This window comes from Odocoileus virginianus, chromosome 24, assembly GCF_023699985.2.
Source record: "Odocoileus virginianus isolate 20LAN1187 ecotype Illinois chromosome 24, Ovbor_1.2, whole genome shotgun sequence".
Lineage (NCBI taxonomy): Eukaryota > Metazoa > Chordata > Mammalia > Artiodactyla > Cervidae > Odocoileus > Odocoileus virginianus.
In genome coordinates, this window is record NC_069697.1 from 36,061,870 (window position 1) to 36,070,210 (window position 8,341).

The window sequence follows — 8,341 nt, forward strand, 5'->3', positions numbered from 1 at the left end:
GAACAAACTGAAGTGTTATAAACACCAGTTATTTATTTGACCCTTCCCAGAAACTCAGAGGTTGTGCTCATTCTAAAACAACCTATTTTCTACTAAACTCATATTTGCATGCATGGCAGAGACTATATATTTCACCAAGAGTTATTTTTAAAAATTCAGACATCTTAGAAAGAAATCTTGTACTTGTTTTTAAATTCCAATTTTTAGGTTAATAAGGAAGTACGGTTTTCTGACTAAACAGCTTGAGGTGACCTCTAAAAATGGTGCGCTATTCACTTGATCCAGAAAACCCCAGAATATCATGCAAAGAAAGAGGTTCAAATCTTTGTGTTCACTTTAAGAACACTTGTGAAACTGCCCAGGCCATTAGGATTATGCATATATGAGAAGCCACCAAGTATTTGAAAGATATCACTTTACAGAAGCAATGAGTGTTGCTCTGTCGTTACAATGGTGGAGTTGATGAGTGTGCAGAGGCCAACCAGTGGGGGGTGGATGCAGGGTCGGTGGCCCAAAAAGAGTTCTGAATTTTTACTGCACGTGCTCAAAAATGCAGAGAGTAATGCTGAACTTAGGGGCTTTGATGTAGGTTCTCTGGTCATTGAGCGTGTCCAGGTGAAAAAACCCCCAAGATGCGGCACAGGACGTACAGAGCTCACGGTTGGATCAACCCCCACATGAACTCTCCCTGCCGCATGGAGATGATCCTTACTGAAAAAGAACATTGTTCCTAAACCAGAAGAGGAGGTTGCACAGCAGAAAAAGATATCCCAGAAGAAACTGAAGAAACAAAAACTTATGACCCAGAAATAAATGCTGCAAAAAATTGATGCAGAGAAAAGTAAAAAAAAAAAAAAAAAAAAAAAATAAGTGTAATAACAATCTAGTCAGAGAGTAGTACTTTTAGATGTAGATTCTGGTGGATGTCAGGGGGCAGTGAACCTGGTGTGGAGCCTGAGTGGCCCTTAGGTACCTGTGATAACATGCAGTAAGGGAATATCACATGAAGTAACTGCTGCAAGTCCTGAGCACACAATGCCCATTGAATCAGTGTCATATAATTCAATACGTTTACTTATTTTTAAAGGAAGTAAGGTGCTCAGCCTCCATTGTTGCTAATGTGGCCAGAAGGCTAAATTTAGGCCAAAAGCACCTGGTAGAAATGATGTGTATACTCCTAGGTTTTGCCATAACGGGATTGTGAGTGTATCCCTGGTCCACTCCCCACTTCTTGCTGACTGAAAGCTCGTGAGGGCTAGACTGACCAACTGGGGCACACAAATGGAAACCATGAGGAGGAAGGGAGATCCACCCCACCAGATTCGGACCTCTGTCTGCCTTTGGACTGATGTGTGATAGAAGAATAAACTTCCAGCCAGGTTAAGCTGCTTTCTTGTCTTCTTTTTCTCATCCCCTTCCCTCTTTCCTTTCTGGGTCCCTCCCTCCCTCCCTCCCTTCTTTCCTTCCCTTTATCTCTTTCTAGCAACTTAGGCTATACTTATTACAAAGTACAAATATGAGGTAGAGTTTTCAGGGAAATTTCTATTTTTCTTTTCTTAGTGAATCTATTTATATGAAGCCATTAAAACAGCTTTTAAATATAAAAATATGAAAAATTCTTATAATGTTATGTTAAATTAAAAAAAGCAAAATCATAATTACATTTTGATTTTAAAATGTATAATCATGGTTACACTTTAAAAGCAACTGAATAATAGAAAAAAGTGAAAGGAAATATAGTAAATATAGCCATGTTTTTATTTGAATAATAGCATTATGCTATGTTTCCTTTTTTGCTGTGTTTTCCAAAATTTTCTAAGTAAATTTATGCTATTTTTGTACTGGGAAATACTCTAAAGATTTTCTAAGCACCTAGTCAACCTGAAGAAATTTCTTTATGTACATCATAACACTGTTTTAAATGAAGGGAAATTGGCATCTAACAGTAGGCATGTTAAATAAATTAATGAAACATATGATGAAATATAGAGTATGTCAGTTTGCTAGAGCTGCTGTAACAAAATGCTATAGCTTGAGCGGCTTAAATAGCAGAAAGGTATCTCTCACAGTTTTAGGGGCTAGAAATCCGTGGTAGCTCAGCTGGTAAAGAATCTGCCTGTAAAGTGGGAGACCCCAGTTCTATTCCTGGGATGGGAAGTTCCCGTGGAGAAGGGATAGGCTACCCACTCCAGTATTCTTGGGCTTCCCTTGTGGCTCAGCTGGTAAAGAATCCACCTGCAACGTGGGAGATCAGGGTTCGATCCCTGGGTTGGGAAGATCCCCTGAAGAAGGGAAATGCTACCTACTCCAGTATTCTGGCCTGGAGAATTCCATGGACTGTATAGTCCACTGGGTCACAAAGAGTTGGACATGACTGAGTGACCTTCACTTTACTTTACTCTAACATCAAGGTGTCAGCAGGTTTGGTTTCTTCCGCGGCCTCCCTTCCTGACCCGCAGATGGCCACCTTCTTGCCTCTGTGCATGTGTTTCTTTATGTTCTCATATATCTTCCTCTTATTCAGATCAGATGAGAGCCCTCCTTATTGGCATCATTTTAATTATACACCTCTTTAAAGGCCCTGTGTCCAAATGCAGTCACATTCTGACTTATTGGGGGTAAGAAATTCAACATATGATTTTGTTCCAGGGGACAAAATTCAGCCCATAACACACAACATTAAAGGTCACGCTGGAAAGAATACTTAAGATCCTGGAGAAATGATGGTATCATATGAAGTGAAAAGGAATTTAAAAATAATTTATGTAGTATGATCTCAAATTTACATAAAATAATGTATATAGAAACAAACTTCCCTTCAGGATGACATTTGTGACTCACATACAGAAATTGAGGATTAATTGTAATTCTAAGACCTGTGGGCAACTGATAGTGACACCTGCATTGTCTCTTCAAGGAGGGTAGATTTGCTATCCTAAATGATGATAAACGTGTTATTATTAAATTAGCATAACATTCATATGAATCATGAATACACTGAAAGAGCATTCATCAGCTTACTCACGTGAGCTATCTGGTAGTGAGTTTATTGTGTGATTTTTATTTTCTTCTCTACATTTTCTGTGTTTTCCAAAACTTTACCATGGGTTAATATGACCTCTATAATCGGAAGAACAACAAATTTGAAAAAATGATTCATAATACTATATAGTTCAGGAATGCCCACCGCCGCCGCTAAGTCAGAGATGCAAGTCGTAACTGTGGCTGCCACTGCAGTAAAAAAATGATGAACAAGAACAACACAATCAGCGATCATCTACATGGGCTATGAGCTACTTTTCTAGAAACAGGGGACAGAGAGATTTTCAAGGGAGCATCCCTACTCAGACCCATCATCGTTTAGTTGAAAAAAACTGATTCATATATTTGAAATAAAGCATGGGAAGATAGAGAAGCAGCAGCATTTGAATTTAGGCTTAAGTGCAACTTAGGCTAGATGAATGAATGGGATAAGAGTGGCATTCTAGGCAGAGACAAGCCCATGAGCAAATGCACAGGATGTGCTTGGGAAATAGTAAGCTGCCTGGTTCAGCTTTGCAACTATTCCTGGAGTTAGGGGTTGTACCTGAAGTGGTAGAAGGTAAGTAAGAAAGATGGTTGGGGAGTCACTGAGAAGACCTGAATTCCTTTCCGAAGAGTTGTACCTTACTCTGTAGACATTATGTTGTAAGGTCGGCAGGTGTGTAGAATATTGTAATTGAGTGATTATGATACAGTGAAGGCCAAGCCTGAAGTGCTGAGAGTAGAATGAAAAGGTGGGAACAGAAGGAAGTAGTTTCTGAGGGAAAACTAGAAGTTTATTTATGAGGTGACAAAGTGGGCTGACAAAGTGGATCAAAGATGCCTCTGAAATCCTTGTCTGGGCAACTGAGTAAATATCATACCACAGGCCAAACAGAAAAAGCAAGACAAAAGTAGATGGTTGGGTACCATGTGAAACTGTGTGCTTAAGACTTCAGCAGCACTAACTGTGGCCCATAGTTCAGCTTTAGTGTATTATATGCATCGGCCTTGACCCTGAATGCTGGTCTAGGCCTAACCACAACTGCTACACGGGATATACAGTGGAGGGAAAGCCATAGCCTCCTTCCTCCTTCTTCACTGAATGCTTTTCTGGTATCTTCTTCAATTGCTTGCACCAGCCAACTTTGTACCAAAGTGCCTTATGAGCCTCCTAAGAAGCAAGAAAATTAGCCCAACACAGTACAATAGGGAGAAACAAAAATAGAGAAACAGAAAAGAGGATAACAAAATATTAATAGCTGTAATAAATATGTAGATAAAATAACCACAAAAAGCCAAGATAAACCTTCAAACTAAGTTTAGCATCATTCAGTTGAAACAAAGACCTCTGAAAGCAGAAAACACTTCAAAAGGAGAACTGCAGATGCAGATGCAGTTTGAATTTATCACATTTTATCACAGACTTTATCACATTTCCTTGCATGTGAGTGAGAAGTAACTCATGAGAAAATAGGTGGTCGTAACAGAGTCCTTTTCTTATTGCCTCTTTTAAAAACAAATGCGCATAGACAACAACAAAACCTATACAAAATACTTCACAATTTCAACCCATCATTTGATTCATTCCACATGTATCTGGGGCTTCCCTGATAGCTCAGCTGGAAATCTGGGTTTGATCAGCGGGGCTATCTGGGTTTGATCCTTGGGTTGGGAAGATTCTGTGGAGAAGGGAATGGCTGCCCACTCTAGTATTCTGGCCTGGAGAACTCCATGAACAGAGGAGTCTGGCAGGCTACAGTCCCTGGAGTCACAAAGAGTGGAACATAACTGAGCAATGTTCAATTTCACTTTCACTACATGTACTAAGGTCTCTGGTAAGACACAAGCTTATTTAATCCTCACAGGAGTCATGTGAGTTGAGTGTTGTTAATATAGCCATTCTATGGACAGTGGATTCTATAGACAAAGGCCAAGCTTATCCTTGATTACACACACACACACACACACACACACGCACAGAAACATACACACACACACACACACACACACACACAGAGAAACATGTACACACACACACACAAACTCTTAACAAGAAGTAGGAACAATAATATGTCCTGCTGGGGTTAGGGACAGTGTGATGCACCCTCACCTTTGAACTCTCAGTACAATACCAGACACACAACAGGCATAAGAAATGTCCAACAAGTGGACAAAGGAATTAAGTAAAAAAGAAACTGTTCTCCAGTTCACAATATTTTTACCATGTAATGCTACTTCTTAAAAGAGAATGCAATATTTTTAGTTGGACATCTTATACATATTGCTTAAGGGGAAAAAAAAAATTCTTTTCATCTGTAGATGCCTTCACATTATCCTACCAAGGTCACATTTTCCCTTTCCACATCACTCAGTGCTTCTTTGGTTTTATGTTAGCTTTGTGCTGAAAATTGAAATTGGAATATTAGAACTCAGTCGGGGAGCATACTAATTTAATTAAATATTAAAAGCCAGCTGGTTTTATGTTATGTGGGAAAATTAGAGAATTAATGATTTGGTACACTTTCTCGTTCCTGTCAAGCTACAGGAACATGAAGAATAGCTCATTCATACCGAGTTACAAAAGGTGAGATTGAAAAATTAGGTCTGCTTTATTAAAGTGTTTCCAACTAGAGTCTTTTGAGAATAGAGTAACTTATTTATAAACTGCCTCCCAAGGCATGAGTCCTGGGGCAATGTGAAAGAACCGGAGAGCATCTCAAGGAAAGCCTCACTGGGAAAACTAATCCACATGAGGATCTTAAAGTACTGTTATCTTTTTGTGCAAATTGGTTGGGAGTCAAGTGGGCGCTTGTTCGTATCAGTTGACTCTGTAAGCTGATCAGCTCCTGTAAGACCTGAGGAATATTTTCTCAGAAACTCCCGGTGTGAAATGAGTGTGTTTCACACTGTGAGTGACACGCTGCCAGTAGAAAGGACTTCAGTCCTTGGTGGTCATGCACTGTAAGTAAAGATTTGCCAAACCTCTTGATAATGTGAGTACACATGATACACACAATGCAACACGGTAAGCGGATAGAGAGAACTCTATTCACTCCAGGGCCAGATGCCAGGCTTAGCATCCAGTATCCCTGGTTTGTTAGAATGACATTTGTCTTTTTTATTCCAGATCTTTTCCATTTTCCTCTTATAGTAATTATAATCATTATTATTATTGCTTCTAAAAGGATGATGGGGAGTGCTTCAGTTATATACTGCTGTGTAACAAAACTATGTGACTTCAAACAAGCATTTTATCTGTGATGGCCCTGCAGCCTCCACTGGGCTCGCCTGGGTGGATCTTCAGCGTGTTCCCCAGCGGCCACTCTGGCAGCTGCATTCAGTGTGGGCCACCCGGGGTTAGGCTTGGCTAAGGTGCTAGAGCAGCTGTAACCTTCTTCCTGTAATCACAGGACTCCCCTCCTGGTGTCTTCTCCACATTGTCTGTCTATGAGCAGATCTCAGGTTAAATATCTTATGAGATGGCTTAAGGTTTCCAGGACTGTGGACCCAGAGGCTGTCAGATCCCAAACTTGCACAGTAAAGCATTTGCCACATTCCCTTGGCTAAAGCCAAATCATAGTTTTCTTTCAAATTCAAGGGAGGAGATGAAACAAGGGTGTAAGCATGAAGGGTGCGATTCACTTGGAGGCTCCCAGTGTAATTGATTTCCTCGGCAAAATTAGCATCCTGTTGATTTACTACAACACCTTCCACATATAGTGCTTTTTTAAAAATAATGTCATGCTTTAAGTAGCTGTATATCACTAATATACAGCTAATAATAATAACTAACAAGGTTGAATCATTTTGCATAAAAGTGGTATCATGGTGTTCCCATTCCTGAAGAAAACTCATTTCAGTACTTTCCCACATTGTTATGGTTACTTTGTCTTGTTTAAAAAGACTGGTAACTTGACTATTTTAAGTGGGTAAAGTTTTGGATAATTAATTGATAGTTTTAACTTGATTTAACTAAGAGATAAAGCTTCATGGTCAGAGTTATGTATCTTTTACTTGACTCAGAAATAACTCCTTGCCGGAGCAAAGCCAAATCTAGAATGGTGTCTTTACTGCTCTGAGCATCTTTCAAAAGTACATATCTGATTATATTATTTCACATGGCTCCACACATTTTTTTTTTTGAAATAAGCTTGTAATTTTTAGGATGGCTTTTATCACTACCCATGATTGCTTCAACCCTCCCTCATATCCTTCCTTTTGGCTTGACTATTTCCTAATTATTTGTCAAGTCTTAGCTGGAGAAGGAAACGGTAACCCACTTCAGTATTCTTGCCTGAGAAACCCCGTGGATAAAGGACCCTGGTGGGCTGCAGTCCCTGCAGTCGCAAGAGTCAGACATGACTGTGCTACTGAGCAGGCATGCATGCTGCTAGGCATGCTGAGGCTGAGGTAACCATGAAAGTCATTCACAGAAAGACCCGAGAAATATTTTGTTTTTTTGTGGTCTTCCGATCACTTTCCAGATAGGAAAATTTATGGTTTGCTAGCAGACATTACTGTTGTCCCATGTGCATTTGTTTACTTGGGCTGTTGCAATGAAGCTCCACAAGCTGAGTGGCTTCAACAACAGTGATTTATTATCTCATAGGCGAGAAGTATGAAATCCAGGTGTTGGTAGGATTGGCTCCTTCTGAGGGCTGTGAGAGGAAATGTGTTCCATGCTTCTCCCCATGTTTCTGGTGGTTTGCTGGTAACCTTTGGCTTTCCTTGGGTTTTAGAAGGATCCCAATTTTTGCCTTCATCTTTATATAGTATTCTCCCTGTGTGTGAGTCTCTCACCAACCTCTCCCTTTTGCATTAGGATTATTAGTCCAGAGTCCACTTTAACAACTTTATTTTAAACTTAGTTACACCTGTGAAGACCATACCTTCAAATACCTCACATTCTGGTGTACTGGGGATTAGAACTTCAACATATGAATCTGGTAGAAACATACTGAACCTGTAACACTGTACATTTTCTTTTTACTCTGTCCTAATGATATGAATAATAATATGTACTCCTATGAACCTCTTCCATGCAGACCACTAATCTGATTAATCTATGAATACCAGCAGTCCCATGCTCTGGGCCATCGTGGGTTTACACCTACCAGAGTCTGGGATTATTTGGCCACAGATCGCTATAGTTATGGTCATATGACCTAACGAGATGACAAGACATTTACTGACACTGTGAAAAAGAAGCTTCTTCATTCTCAAGAAAGAGCCACAGGAGGAGTTGAGAAGTCAGCTTTGTTCATACAGGGGCAGACAGCACTTAGTTTAAGCTTTGTGAGCCATACAGTGTCTGTTG

General features: G+C 39.9%; 1 pseudogene; it reads left to right on the forward strand.

The window, feature by feature from the left end:
• Positions 1-260: 260 nt before the first annotated feature.
• LOC110152031 (large ribosomal subunit protein uL22 pseudogene) lies at positions 261-813 on the forward strand (annotated as a pseudogene).
• Positions 814-8,341: the final 7,528 nt, after the last annotated feature.